General features: G+C 43.7%; 1 protein-coding gene across 1 annotated transcript in view; it reads right to left on the reverse strand.

Annotated features, from left to right (window-relative positions):
- SLC35A3 (solute carrier family 35 member A3) overlaps positions 1–13,913 on the reverse strand; it is a 51,337-nt gene extending 37,424 nt beyond the window's left edge. Inside the window, 1 exon segment of the mRNA NM_001003385.1 lies at positions 13,794–13,913. The gene's annotated coding sequence lies outside the window, so the exon portion shown is untranslated.
- Positions 13,914–15,914: the final 2,001 nt, after the last annotated feature.

Below are 15,914 nucleotides of genomic sequence, written 5' to 3' on the forward strand. Positions count from 1 at the left end.
TCCAAAACTCTGGGAGAATCTATTTTTTAAAAATTTCAGCAACCAATCTGGGATAATTTGTTACAGTAGCCACAGGATATCTATATTTTTTTAATTTTAACAATTTTAATTAAAATTTAATTTAATGGTCTCCATTCTATGTCTACTTAGGCAGAAAACATTTAAAATGTTTAGGAGGAAAACTGGTTAAAATGAAGTTTTCAGTACTCAAAAGAATCAATCAGTTGGGATCCCTGGGTGGCGCAGCGGTTTGGCGCCTGCCTTTGGCCCAGGGCGTGATCCTGGAGACCCGGGATCGAATCCCACATCGGGCTCCCGGTGCATGGAGCCTGCTTCTCCCTCTGCCTGTGTCTCTGCGCCTCTCTCTCTCTCTGTGACTATCATAAATAAAAAAAAAAAATTTAAAAAAAGAATCAATCAGTTACCAAGAAAGCTGGCTTATGCTGAAGAGTGCATACAACAGTTCCCCTCAGATAGTTTGTGCTTAATAAATATATATTTTTAAGATTTTACTTATTTATTCATGAGAGACACAGAGAGAGGCAGAGACACAGGCAGAGGGAGAAGCAGGCTCCTCGCAGGGAGCCCGATGTGTGATTCGATCCCGGAACCCCAGGATAACCTGAGCCAAAGGCAGATGCTCAACCGCTAAGCCACCCAGGTGTCCCAATAAATATTATTTAAAATAAATGCCAGACTCAGGAAAAAATCAAGGATACCAAATAAATGAGATATTGCTCTAATGACATTCTGTTATGGAAAATTTGAAGCCCATACGCTTTGTTCACAAAACTAAATGGTTAGTAATAACACTTCCATAGGGAAGATAAGTGATGACGTTTTAAAATATGAGGTCCGGAGCCGATGACCAAGAAAGAATTCTTGAGATGTCTCTGGTACAAAATGGTGGTTTTTTTTTTTTTTTTCATTTTTTTATTTATTTATGATAGTCACAGAGAGAGAGAGAGAGAGACAGAGACACAGGCAGAGGGAGAAAGAAGCAGGCTCCATGCACCGGGAGCCCGATGTGGGATTCGATCCCGGGTCTCCAGGATCGCGCCCTGGGCCAAAGGCAGGCGCCAAACCGCTGTGCCACCCAGGGATCCCCCAAAATGGTGGTTTTATTAAAGCACAGGGAAAGGGCAGGAATTGCTGCTGCCCCAGGCCTGTGAGTGGCTGATTATATACCCAGAAATTGGGAGAGGTAAACAAAAAGGAGATTCCAGGATTTTTAAAAATTTTTTCAGCTGTGCTTTGTTCTCAGCTAAGCCCTGCTACCTCATCATAAGGACCTGTTACAAAGTAATTCTACTAATGCTTATTTTAGAAAATATTAATTTCTTTACTATTTTAAAGGACATGAAAGGCAAAAACTACAGATCGTCACTATTTTTATTCATGTCTTTGTTTTTATAACCTAAAATATTAGTAGCAGTAATTAGACACAGTTTATAATCTAGAAAACAATTCCCAATTTAAAATTTTCTCTTTGCACTAGACTATTCTCAAATTGACTCCTTTAAACAGGATTTATTTCCCATTTTGAGGTATACTATGTGTATCAAAACATGCCATCTAAAATATACCTATCTAGGGATCCCTGGGTGGCGCAGTGGTTTGGCGCCTGCCTTTGGCCCAGGGCACGATCCTGGAGGCCCGGGATCGAATCCCATGTCAGGCTCCCGGTGCATGGAGCCTGCTTCTCCCTCTGCCTGTGTCTCTGCCACCCCCCGCCCCCCCGTGTGACAATCATAAATAAATAAAAATTTTAAAAAAATAATAAATAAAATAAAATAAAATATACCTATCTATATGCAGAAAGTCAAACATAATATATTCATTCTATAAGATAGTATTGTTCCCGAAGCACTAGCATTAATAAGAAGGTTCCAGCATTTTTTAAATGTTTAAGTATTAAAATGTACAAGGATAATTAAGAATAATGTTTAGCTATTTATTTAATTCAGGCTGAGGATAAACTGAAAGATCAGGGGCCTTAAGATGTTTTTCTTTGTAGCACTCACAAATGGTAAAACTTTTGGAAAAATGTGTCTAAAATTATTTACCTGAAACTTGATAGAACATATAAAACTAGATACTATTTATGGATTTATGGTTTGACAGGCTGTCAAGGACAAAAAAAAAAGCTTTTGAACTCTAGCTATTAACTCTGCTTGGGCTAATTAAGGGAAGATTACAACCCTCCCCTAAGGACAAAATTCCATTGTTAGAATTCAAATGCTATGTAGAGGTTGTTTTTTTTAACTACCACCCTTTCTACACAGGAAATTGACACCACTCCCAAGTAAACCTACAGTCTTAGGAGTTTTTATATTCCATGGGTTTATAAACTACATAGATTATGAATACATTTCAGTTATGCTTGTTCAGTATTTATTGTTCAAGTCTCATGTCACTCTGCCTCCCAACTATGGGTCAGCCTTCAGCCTCTCACAACTCTATCCTCCATAGAGCTGAATAGATCTGATCACATTCCTTCCTTTTTGTAAAGTTTAACGAATTCCCTATCAATAGAAGATAGAGTACAAACTCACATAAAACAGTCCCTCACCATCTGGCCCTGATCTAAATTTTCTGTCATAAACTATGACCTGTCTCAAACATTTTTTCTTCATGCATTCTTTGAACAAATATCCCTATTTAAAAAACACTCTTTCCGGGAGCCTGCGTGGCTCAGTGGTTGAGCGGCTGCCTTCAGCTCAGGGCGTGATCCCGAGGTCAGAGGTCAGACTCCCACATTCGGCTCCTTGCCGGGAGCCTGCTTCTCCCTCTGCCTGTGTCTGTGCCTCTTTCTCTCTGTCTCTCATGAATAAATAAATAAAATATTTTTAAAATAAAAATTAAAAATACTCTTTCCTTGGGGCACCTGGGTGGCTCAGTTAAACATCCAGCTCTTTTTTTTTTTTTTTTTTTTATTTATTTATGATAGTCACAGAGAGAGAGAGAGAGAGAGAGAGAGAGAGGCAGAGACACAGGCAGAGGGAGAAGCAGGCTCCATGCACCGGGACCCCAACGTGGGATTCGATCCCGGGTCTCCAGGATCACGCCCTGGGCCAAAGGCAGGCGCCAAACCGCTGCGCCACCCAGGGATCCCAACATCCAGCTCTTAATCTCAGCTCAGATCTTGATCTCAAGGTCATGAGTTCAAGCCATAATTAGGCTCCACGCTTTAAAAAATTTTTTTTCATTAAAAATTTCCTTTCCCGGGGATCCCTGGGTGGCGCAGCGGTTTGGCGCCTGCCTTTGGCCCAGGGCGCGATCCTGGAGACCCTGGATCGAGTCCCACGTCGGGCTCCTGGTGCATGGAGCCTGCTTCTCCCTCTGCCTGTGTCTCTGCCTCTCTCTCTCTCTCTCTCTGTGACTATCATAAATAAATAAAAATTAAAAAAAAAAAAAAATTAAAAATTTCCTTTCCCTTCTTTACCTGTAGAACTTCTCACCTTGTATCAAAATACAAGTCTACTCTCAGTGAAGTGTTCACAAGTTTCAAGCAGATTAAAGCTTCCATCAATGTGATTTTATACTTATATTTTGTGGTACTGGTTATGAATTTTATCAATTTAATTTTTTTACATACGTACATTTCTGTGTTTTATTCATCATTGTATTTCCTACATCTCCTTACCAGTGTATGTCATATAATAGGCATGTAGTCTATGTTGATTTATAAAAGAATACATAAACTGTACAATATGTAAATTCTCAGAAGGGAAGAATGATCCTTGAGAATTAAATCTCTGTATATAATACATAAAAGATACAGGCACCCATGCCAAACTGGTTTTCATTAAATGTTTTCTAATAATTGTAACTTCACAAGTTAAATTAATAAAAGAACATTTACTGAGCACCTCCAGCATGTCAGACATTGCACCAGGTGCTTTACAGGCATTATCCTATTCAAATCTCATTTCATCTGTAAAATGAAATCACTCGTTTTACAGATCTAAAAATCTGTAGTTTCTGAGATAGTAAGTATATAATTTCTTGCATGAAATGTCAGAGCTCAAATATAAAGCAAGATTTCTCTCAGTCAAAGCTACCAGTTCATGGCTTATAAATTTTTATAATAAGTCTTTCACATCATCTTTGCAGCAAAGGCCAAGTGTTTAAGAACATCTACATTTTAGAGGGCCAGTCAGCATAGTATATTAGAATATACCTTAGACTCAGATTGCCTAATTTCACAGTCTGTCCCCACCCCTTGATAAATCAAAGTATTTAACCTCTCTGCCTCTCCTTTCTCTCATCTATAATATGGGTAGAAAAATAGTATGTACCTCACAATATGGTTATTAGGATTAAAAGATAACAATCAGAAGAAGTGGTTATAATACTACAGTGCTTTATTTGAATATTCACTGAATACCTTTGTAAGACTCATGTTAGAAAATGCTACTAGAAACATTGTTTAAAATTGGCCTTAAGGGGATCCCTGGGTGGTGCAGCGGTTTGGCACCTGCCTTTGGCCCAGGGCGCGATCCTGGAGACCCGGGATCGGGTCCTACGTCGGGCTCCCGGTGCGTGGAGCCTGCTTCTCTCTCTGCCTGTGTCTCTGCCTCTCTCTCTCTGTGTGACTATCATAAATAAATAAAAATTAAAAAAAAAAAAATTGGCCTTAAGGGCAGCCCGGGTGGCTCAGCGGTTTAGCACTGCCTGTGTCTCTGCCCCTCTCTCTCTCTCTCTTTGTGTGTCTCTCATGAATAAATAAATATTTTTAAAAAATAAAATAAAATTTGCCTTAAAAAACATGAATTCAGAAAAAACTTCGTATCGTTTACAGAAAAAGTAGGTAGAGCAGGTATGTAGTTGTATGTAGACACTTCTCTTATTGGAATGATCTTTTTTAGCAGTTTACCTGTTGTGACCTTAAAGTTTCAGCTTCGTCTTAACTCTAATTTCTACTCTATTTCCTGATCTAGCATACTTGTTCAATCAAAACACTTCTCTCTAGACAACAACTGGGTCTTTGGTTTTTGAGTGTTATCTCCCATGTGAATGATAAACTAGTAAGAATTCTGGGTAGCCAGTTTGATAAAGAAACTGAGTACCATTCAAGCTTATAAAGTAAAAACTCTCATATTTATATACCAATCACTCTCAAATCCACATAACAAAAGACATTTAAAAATTCATGGGATCCCTGGGTGGCGCAGCGGTTTGGCGCCTGCCTTTGGCCCAGGGCGCGATCCTGGAGACCCGGGATCAAGTCCCACGTCGGGCTCCCGGTGCATGGAGCCTGCTTCTCCCTCTGCCTGTGTCTCTGCCTCTCTCTCTCTGTGTGACTATCATAAGTAAATAAAAATTTAAAAAAACATTCATTAAAAATATATAATCACAGCACTATATTCCTTCATTAAAGCAGACAATTAAGTTGAATGTACTTAGGATTGACCTGCTTTTTAGAGGGTCAATATCTAATATTTAGCTACCAATTCATATTGATCTGAACTTTAATAATGAATTCATACACATGAATAACAATATTAACTGCGGGTTTGATGATGTTCAATGACATTATTAACTACTGGTTTGATTTCAGTTATGCAGACGGGTCTGCAATTTACTCTTAATTTTTTTGCAATTTCATACACATACACAAAAATTCCACAGCAGGTTAATATCAAATACAAAGTTCCCTCTCTAAAACTTTCAGGAGAAAGAAGCTTAAAAGTTATTATACTTCACAGGTACTGAATGATAAGACTTGACTTTAACTGAGGTTATTTACATTTATTCTAATGTGTATCCAGTCATTCATTCATCATATTGAGTTCCTATTGTATGAAAGACCTATCTGAGAATACAAATTACATCCATTTCAGATATAACTGAAGCAATGTAAAGAGTGTGTGTAGAACCGAGGGCCAATTATTTGAACTATCTGACCTTTAATATTCTCATCTATAAAATGGGGCTGAAAGGAAATAGAATATGCTACCTGCAAAGTATGCACTTCAGCATATTGGTTATTTCAAGCTGTAGGTACTTAAAAAAACAGCAAATGCAAGGGAGGCTTTCCCCAAACCTCCCTTATCTACCTAAAACCAAATCCTCTACAAGGAACTCAGTTGTCATAAATCTCCTCCCCAGAGGAGTTTCAACAACCAGGGAGGCCTGACTCATTACCGGAGAGCAGATTAGAAATTAACACCACACCCAGATAAACCTTGGCACAAACTATATTACTTCTTATCTATTCTTTTAAGGGCCCATTCATCTTTCCTAAAAATCACTTACTTTCCCCTAAGAGGCCTACATCTCTCTTCCCTTTTCCCTCCTAAAGTGGTATTTAATCCTGATTTTTTTTTTTTTTTTTAGATTTTATTTATTTATTTGACAGAGAGTGCACAAGCAGAGGGGCAACAGGCAGAGGAGAGAGGGAGAAGCAGGCTCCCCGCTGAGCAAGGAGACGAGAACCCTGAGATCAAGACCCTGAGCCAAAGGCAGCTGCTTAACCAACTGAGCCACCCAGGCACCTCTGAATTCTAAAGCTACTTCTTTGAGTTATTCAGTTTTTCTAAATGTATACCTTGTATATATGGAGAACATATGTTTTTTTGTTTTTTGTTTTTTAAAGATTTTATTTATTTATTCATGAGAGAGACACACAGAGAGAGGCAGAGACCCACACACAGGCAGAGGGAATGCCCCTAGGGTGCCTGATGCGGGACTCAATCCCAGGACCCCAGGATCATGCCCTGAGCCAGAGGCAGACGCTCAACCACTGAGCCACTCAGGTGCCCCTGGAGAACATATGTTAATAAGCCTCTATTTTTCTCCTGTTAATCTGTCTTTTATTATAAGAGTTTCAGCTAGGAACTTAGAACATCAAAGAGAAAATTATTTTCTTCCCCTACCCTTTCTGGTGACAAAGGATGCAATTGCTGAGATACCCTATGCACTCTACAGCTCGCAGGTGGGACCCCAGAAGTACTGGCAGAAGCCAGAGATGGGTAAGAATTCTTACCAAATCAGCTTTCCCTGATCTCTCTGGAATGCCCAGTGGAGAGGAAGGTAAAATTTCCTACTATCCCTTCCTTTCCAAATCAGATTAGCAGAAGAAAAACATTTATATTAGTTCTCCGAATTAAGATTCTTGGGAAATTTGGTTTTAGGGTACCCGTTAGTTATTGATCCTTGCTTCCTAAGGTGCAACTATTACCTTCCATTTGTCTCATTTTGTGCCCTAAGAATTTGGGTTGGCATTCTGTCTGCCTGGAGCATGCAGGTTATTGGTTCCTGGTTGTGCAAGTGGCTCAACCATCAGGTTAGGAGCCTCAAGAATGTGGCGTTAAGAGAATATAAGAAGAAATAATACAGAATAGGGGCTGGACAGAAATGTGAGTTGCACTCCATTGGAAGCCAGCATCCTACTGACTGTTGCTAGCTGTGGGGGGCAGGGGGTAGGATGAGATGGGGCCATGTCTCTTTCTTCTGGCTATTGTTAGTAGTGGTTCTGGACCCTGCGAGGCCTGCATCTTTTCTACCTTCTCTGGGGATGTCTCTTGCATCACAGTTAAGTCATAAAAGGCTTACTGATTTTGGTTTTGAGTCGATAGGTTTATCTTTGGTTTAAAAAAACAACAATTTTTTTGAAAAAAATATTTTTAAAAAGGAGTTCAATACTATCTGGAATATTTACTGTTTGCCCCAGTTGAAACCTGATAAGATATTTGAAAGGATTTTTTAAAGGAGCTCTATGGTAAGTTAGTTTAATTGGAAGCTGGTATCTGGAGCCTGATGGGAGCGGTTTTATAAGGTCCCTCTGTTCCATTTCATCCTGTTCCTCCCACGAGAACTTTTCAGTCCACTGAAATCCTCTTCTTGAACCCCTACTGGCTTTATACTCTGCCAACTCTGGCCATCTCTTTCTTTTTGGCGTGATTTTGCTGAGTATAATCTGGAATTTCATTGGCTTCTTCGGGAGACCTAAGTGCTTCCCAAACTGGCTCCAAGACCTCTCTCCCTTCCCATTGCTTCTGCTCCTTCCTCCTGCCAACTTCATTCAATCTTCCTGAATTCCTGATAGGCCCCTATCTCCCTCTGTCCACCCCTGCAAGGCTTCTCCCTCCCCACCTCAACCCTCAGATGCCTTCCATCACTTGAACTTTAAGCCCCCTATCCTCCACCAAGCTCTCAAAGAGAGTCAGAGACAATGACCCTGACACTAAAAAGGGAAAGGGAGCTATTTGGATATGGAGCAAATGAACTTAGAGTCTTCTCAGGCACCTGGCTGGCTCAGTCAGAGAAGCAGGTGACCCTTGATCTCATAGTCATGAGTTCAAAGCCCCATGTTGAGTGTAGAGATTATGTAAATAAATAAACTTAGAAAAAAAAGTCTTCTCAACAAATAAACTAGTGAGTTTTCTATCATTGTCCCTGATACATGACTAAGAATTTAAAAGAAAAGCTGGGGGCATCTGGGTGGCTCAGTGGTTGAGTCTGCCTTTGGCTCAGGTTATGATCACAGGGTTCTGGGATTGAGTCCCTTATCAGGACCTGCTTCTCCCTCTGCCTGTATCTCTGCCTCTCTGTGCCTCTCACAAATCAATAAATAAAATCTAATTAAAACAAAAAGGACGCCTGGGAGGCTCAGTGGTTAAGCAGCGGCCCTTGGTTCAGGGTGTGATCCCGGAGTCCCAAGAATGCCTTTCTCTGTCTCTCATGAATAAATAAATAAAATCTTCAAAAAAAAAAATCTCATTTGTGTTTGTCTGTATGTTTTAGGTGTGTGGTATTTTTCTACCTCTGGATGGTCTTGCCAAAGAGTTTGTAAAAGAGCTCAATTTAATTGAATTATGGAAATAGGAGTATTATACTAATTTAATATTCTCTGAGAGAAATACAGGAACTAACAGAAATGTTAAGTTCACATGACTCAGGTAATCTTTGGCAAATAAGAATATTGTTTGTTTAGCTAAACAACAAAACCCAACCAAACAAAAAATGGATATATATCCAGAGTTGTCAGCATTAAATATAATGCAGACATAAAGCTCTTCTACCTGGGTTTCCTAGTCAAATAAGCACACGTTATCTGTTACAAAATTTGTCAGCAAGAAAAATAAGATGGCTAGCTGCTTAAATTCTCATAAAGTTTTCATGAGTAATCGAAATGTATTTTTTTCAAAATGTACTTATTTAAAACAAGTGAGTTAATGTAAAACTTTAAATGTTAAAACGTTTAAAAATATAAAAATTCACAAATAAACTTTTCAACGGTAATTCTTTTTTTAAAGATTGTATTTATTTATTCATGAGAGACACAGAAAGAGAAGCAGACACACAAGCAGAGGGAGAAGCAGGCTCCATGCAGGAAGCCCGATGCGGAACTCGATCCCGGGACCCCAGGATCTTGGCCTGAGCCAAAGGCAGAGGCTCAATTGCTGAGCCACCCAGGCATCCCAACAATAATTATCTTTTACAATATGTCTGCTTGAAATAGTTTTCCAAATCTCTTTGGTAACTTATGCCCTGAGAATTTTGTGAAGTGAAGTTAAATTTAAATGATGGATATTCAGTGAATATGTATATTATCACACATAAGGCAAATATAGAAACATTAATTACTAAATGTAAGTTAACCTACTTTTGGCCTCTTACAAAGCAACCAAGAAGCAGCTGCTCTTTCTGCTCATGGGTCCTGTCCCTGTGATTTAATAAAACCACCATTTTGTACCCCACCCCCCAAAACAACCAGAGATACTGGGTCTGTTAGTAAACATGTTCTGTGCCACAATGAAAAAACTGGATCATGGGGAAGCATATACCTGTAGAAATTAGGAAATGAAGTAATCATAAATTTGCCAATCTACAGAATATTAATGTGGGGACACCTGGTTGGCTCAGTCAGTAAACCATGTAACTCTTGATCTTGAGGTTGTAAATTTGAGCCCCATAATAAATGTGGAGATTACTTAAAAAAAGAGAGGGGGGGTGGTTGTAGTACACTTTTTCAGTTAACTAGAATATTGGTGTATGAAAAACATTTCACAATTACTTCCTTCCTAGTTTTCACTAGAATTAAGGTTTCTAAGAGTTAAGCACTCTAATATATGTAATTAAAAAACTAGAAATAAGGGGGGGACTGTATACAAGGCAAGTAGGATGTATTTTGCTATGAAAAATCATGAGATAAGGGGAGAAGAAAAAAAGAGTAATTTTGTCCTAAAGTAGACTAATTGGTTGTTCCAGAATGAGGAAGAGTAGAGCAAAAGACAAGACAAAAACTAAATGGATACAGAAAGCTGGGAAGAGAGAGGAGAAACTTATTTTGAGTGGTCAAGTGGCTAAAACTGAATGCATTAATTATAAGGGAATTTTTATTCCCTTTTTAATTTTATTTTAAAATTAAATAATTTTAAAATTATTTAATAATTTAAATAAAAAATAAATTTTTTATTTATTTTTATTTTTTATTCCCTTTTTATTCCCTTTTTAATTATAAAAACGAGCCTTAATATAAAATATATACTGATGTAAAACTAGAATTGAATCTATTTCTCCTAAAAGAACAAAGCTTTCTTGAACTACGGGTCTACTCTTGATAAGACTGAATGGGTTTCCTTTATCTTTTAAGTAATCTGTCTAGAAAACAAAGATCCTGTGGGGTTTTTTTGTTGTTGTTGTTCTTGTTAAAAGATTTTATTTATATATTCATGAGAGACACAGAGAGAAAGAGGCAGAGACACAGGCAGAGGGAGAAGCAGGCTCCATGCAGGGAGCCCTGATGTGGGACTCCATCCTGGGACTCCAGGATCATGCCCTGAGCCCAAGGCAGGGCCCAACCCCACTGAGCTACCCAGGTGTCCCAAGATCTTGTGCTTTATCAAAATAACTTCTTGTGATTCCCATTTTATCAGGTCTTTGATTACTCAACAAAACAGTCTTCTCTACTAAAAGAGCTAAGATTTATATATATAACTATGTAACTTTCAGTTATTTGCCTTCAGTGTTTTGTCACCTAGGTTAAATGGATTTTCACAGCACTAGCTATGATCCCATTTAACCATGTGGTGTTTTGGGGGTTTTTTGTTTTTTTTTTTTTGTTTTTTTAAGATTTTATTTATTTATGTGAGGTGAGTGGGGGGAGAATGAGCAGGGGGGAGAGGCAGAGGGAGAAGCAGGCTCCCCAGAGCAGGGAGCCCAACGCAGAACTGGATCCCAGGATGCTGGGACCATGACCTGAGCTGAAGGCAGACACTTTACCAACTGAGCCACCCAGGTGCCCCTTAATCATGTGTCTTTTTAATATTGGCAACATTCTCAAAAATCAAATCCTAAATAAAGTCTTTTGAATGTGGAACTTTGTTTTGTTCCAGAGGGTCTCCAAAGAGAGATTTGTTCTCTCTCCTTATAAAAAAAGGAGAGATGTCAAACTAATTAGGCTAATTTGATACGCTAAATGATATAGAAAGCATTGGTAAATAAGTGTGTGTAACTTGCCTAGGTTATATTTGTATGGGTGGATGTTATTGTGTTCTAGAAATTGTATAAAATTTCTTAAAATCTGATATATCTGAATATAATGTTATCAGTCATAATTCCAGTTATCATCTCAAAATATGTCACAGAAATAACCAAATATCCTTGCATTAGAATGAACTCTCATCAGATCTTTAACCATGGCCTTTGACCATGGTCTTTTGTCATTTACAGATAGTTATTTTTTTACACTGATGTTTTCCTGAAAGCTTTTCCAAATTGCTGTGAACCAAAAATGCTTGTCTTAGGGCGCCTAGGTAGCTCAGTTGGTTAAGCGTATGGCTCAGGCTCAGGTCATGATCCCAGGGTCCTGGAATGGAGACCCCTATCAGGCTCCCTGCTCAATGAGGAGTATGCTTCTCTCTGCCTCCTCCTCTTGTCCTCTCACTCTCCCTCTCCCTTGCAAATAAATAATTTTTAAAAAAAATTTAAAAACCTTGTTTCAAAAAGATTCATGGAAAGAATTGTGACAAGTCCTCTGGAATACAGGTTTCTCATAACTTTAAGTTCACACCATTGAACTGGGTAAGAATTTCCAGAACTCCGTGGAAAAAAACTGAAGGTGGGACGCCTGGGTAGCTCAGCGGTTGAGCATCTGCCTTCAGGTCAAGGCCTGATCCCAGAGGCCAGGGATCGAGTCCTGCATCAGGCTCCCTGCGTGGACGCCCGCTTCTCCATCTGCCTGCGTCTCTGCCTCTCTCTCTCTCTCTCTCTCTCTCTCTCTGTGTCTCTCATGAATAAATAAATAAAATCTTCAAGAATAAGATAAATTTAAAATAAAAGAAATAACAGTTCCAAGTAACTACTGAAGTTTGGCTAAAGAAAAAAAATAGGATTTTGTGGGATAAAGCAATTTTTAAAAATGAAAGGGACATATTAAATCTGACAGTAGCCATAGCCAGTCATAATTTTGAAAGGTCTTAAATGCCACCCTAAATAATCTTACATGTATTTTGGAGCCAATAGAGTCACTGAGTATCTCCGAGGGAAGAGTAGCCAGGGACTACTCTTCTATCTTTAAGAAGCAATACGGAGGGGGTGTGGGGGATCCCTGGGTGGCTCAGCGGTTTAGCGCCGCCTTCAGCCCGGGTTGTGATCCCGGAGACCTGAGATCGAGTCCCTGCATGGAGCCTGCTCCTCTCTCTGCCTGTGTCTCTCATGAGGGGAGAGCCTGGAAGGGCGACAGATTGAAGGCCAGTTTGGAAGCCACCGCTATAATGCAAGTAAGAGGAGACAAGCACCACATTTAGCAAGGAAGTAGCGGGAATGAAAAAGAGCGGGCGATGTAAACCGAGACGCTGAAAAAGTAGAACCTACCCTCAGGAGGAAATGTTAGGATCAGAAACGTAAACCTCAAAGTCATTCCCTTGAAGGAAGCAAGCTGAGCTGACCAATGAAAAGAAGTAGGAGCACCAAAAAAAAATAAATAAATAAAAAATAAATAAAAAAAAAAGAAGTAGGAGCACCAAGTGAGAAACCCTACCCAATTTCGTCTTTACCTATCAAAGTTGAATGTGGACTGCAAACCAAAAAAAAAAACAAAAAACTTCTTGGTTCCATTTCAAAATACTGCATGGGACACAACAGAATAAAAGGTTCCGTCTCTGTGCTACAAAGTCAATGAAACGGTAAGGAGTGTGCTAGGCGAGGCCCACTTGGACGTTTACCGTCATCCTTCACCTCCTGTGAGCCGGCGCTCCCGCCAGGCGGTCGGCGGGTGGAGGGGACGTGGCGGGGAGCCTCGCGGCGGGAACCCTCCGCCCGCGCCCCGCGCCCCGCGCACCTGCTCCCGCAGCCCCGCGCGCCGGCCTCCCACCCGCCCGTGCGCGTCCTCGAGGCCCGCGGGAGCCGGAGCGCAGGGGGCGTCCGCCGAAGGAGTGCGGGCCGCCGGCCCCCCGGGCTCCCGCAGTCCTCTCGGCCTCCCCCCGGCCGCCCCGCGCCCCCCCCGAACCCCCGATGCCCCCCCCGCCCCGGGCGCCCGGACACGCGCGGCCCCCCGCGGCCGCCCGACACACCCCTTTCCCGGGCTCCCTCCCCTCCTCCCCGCGGCACATCCCGCACGTCGTCGCTCCGGGGCACGACGTGTCACTCGGTCGGCTCCCGCGCTCGCGTAGCCGGGCCCCGCGCCCCGCGCCGGCGTTACCTCGGCGCCCCTCCGCCCCCGCACACCTTGCCGTCCGCCGGCTCCGGGAGCTCGTCCCGGGCGCTGCCTCCCCGCCCCGGAGCCTCCGGAGCCGCCGCCGCCCCCAAGCCCGCCTCCCTCCCCAGGGGCGCCGCACGCTCACCTCCGGCGCGGCTCCACCCGCCGCGCGCACCCCCGGGGGTGGCTCCGCCCGGCGCCCGGGCCGCCCAGCCCGCTGGGTCCCCCGCGCCCCCGGCCGCGCCGAGCCGCCGGCTCCCGCCGCCCTCGCCGCCGCCAGCCCGGTGCGGCCCAGCGTTTCCGGGTTCCCGCGGTCCCGTCCCCCAAACGCTCCGGCTTCCGCCTCGGCCCGGGCAAACGCCGTTCCCGGCTCGGCTCGGCGGCCCCCGCTGCGCGCTCGGCGGCTGCGGCCCGAAGGCGCGGCGCCCTCGGCGGGGAGCTCCGCGGTGCAGGCGGCGCGGGGGTGGGGGGGCCGGCCCGAGGCTCTGGCTCCCGCCGGCGTGCGCGGCCGCCCGGGGCTCCGACTGCGAAACGGAGGGCAGAGGACGCTGGGCGTGAGCGCGGAGGCGGGATCCGCCGGACGGAGCGGTACCGGCGCGGCCTCCCGCAGGCCCGGGAAGGCCTGCTGCGCCCGACCGACCGCGCGGCTGCCCCCCCCCCCCCCCCCCCCCCCCCCCCCCGAGGCCAGCCCGAGCCCCTCGGTGCCCAGCTGAGCCCGACCGCGCGGCTGCCCCGCCCTCCCCCGGAGGCCAGCCCGAGCCCCTCCGTGCCCAGCTGAGCCCGACCGCGCGGCTGCCCCCTCCCCTCCGCGGAGGCCAGCCCGAGCCCCTCCGTGCCCAGCTGAGCCCGACCGCGCGGCTGCCCCGCCCCCCCCCCCCCCCCCCCCCCCCCGAGGCCGGCCCGAGCCCCCCGCTGCCCCGCCGGCGGACGCGCAGAACACAGAACACAAACGGAGCCCGAGGATCTGAGTCCCGAGGGCCTAAGCCCTTCCTGTCCTCAGGGATCCCTTGCATAGCTCTGCCTTTTTTTTTTTTTTTTTTTTTTTTTTTAACATTTTACTTATTTATTCCTGAGAGACACAGAGAGGGAGCAGCAGGCTCGGTGCAGGGAGCCCTCGGCGGGACTCGACCCCGGGTCCCCAGGTCACGCCGCGGACTGCAGGCGGCGCTGAACCCCCCACCCCCGGGATCGCTGAGGGCCTTCCTGTGTCCTTGCTGGAAACCCTCAGCCACAGCAGCCCGTTCGGATGTTGGACAAGCCAAAATTACTCTTCTAGGTCCAGTTTGATCTTCAGAGTGTGGGCAGGACTATCCCTTTCCTCGTAACAGCGGCTACGAGTGAAGCCTACGTCTGTTTCTGTTGCACATGATTCAAGCTACCTCCACAGACACAGTGCAGGAAAATAAGTGTGTTAGAAAAATAACCGGCTCTGAGGTTTCCTGTATTACGACCTTGAGAAAATCCCTGGATGTGGAAATAGATATTAGATCTTAACGTTTGTCCAAGTATTTTAGAAACAAAATATGGCTGGTACAGAATCATAATAGCTAGGCACTATTCTAACATAGCTATATTTTTTGATTCAAAAAATAGGAGGTACTCAGTAAGTAGGTATGGTTGTAAGGGGGAAGATATAAATGTCTTAGAAATACACCAGCAGGGGGCTCCTGGATGGCTCTCCGTGGTCTGCCTTCCTCTTGGGTGGTGGCCCCAGGGATCAACTGGTTGAGGTGCCTGCTTATGGGGGTCTGTTTCTCCCTCTCCCTCCCCTTACTCATGCTCTCTTGCTCACTCTCTTTCTCAAATAAATAAATAAAATCCTTATTTTTTTTTAGTAATTTTCTACACGCACTGCAGGGCTCAAACTCATGACCCTAAGATCAATAGTCCTGTGCCTTTCCCACTGAGCCAGCAAGGTGCCCCAATGGCCTAAGACTCAATGAGAAAAAAGTAAAGAGCAAAATAAGAAAGAACAAAGATTATGGTGATACATATTTTTAAAGGCTATCTGTCCATAACAGTTAAAATATAAAACATTTCAGTGCTTAGAGATAGACCTCAAGTTTCCAAGGGTCACTTCTACTTTTTTCCTATGCTATTATAGCACTTAAAATTATTGAATTGAGGGGACACCTGGGTGGCTCAGCGGTTGAACGTCTCACTTCAGCTCAGGGTGTGAGTCCGGGATCCAAGATCAAGTCCCGCATTGGGCTTCCTGCATGGAGCCTACTTCTCCCTCTGCCTGTGTCTCTGCCTCTCTGTGCGT

This window comes from Canis lupus, chromosome 6 (assembly GCF_011100685.1).
Source record: "Canis lupus familiaris isolate Mischka breed German Shepherd chromosome 6, alternate assembly UU_Cfam_GSD_1.0, whole genome shotgun sequence".
NCBI classification, from domain to species: domain Eukaryota; kingdom Metazoa; phylum Chordata; class Mammalia; order Carnivora; family Canidae; genus Canis; species Canis lupus.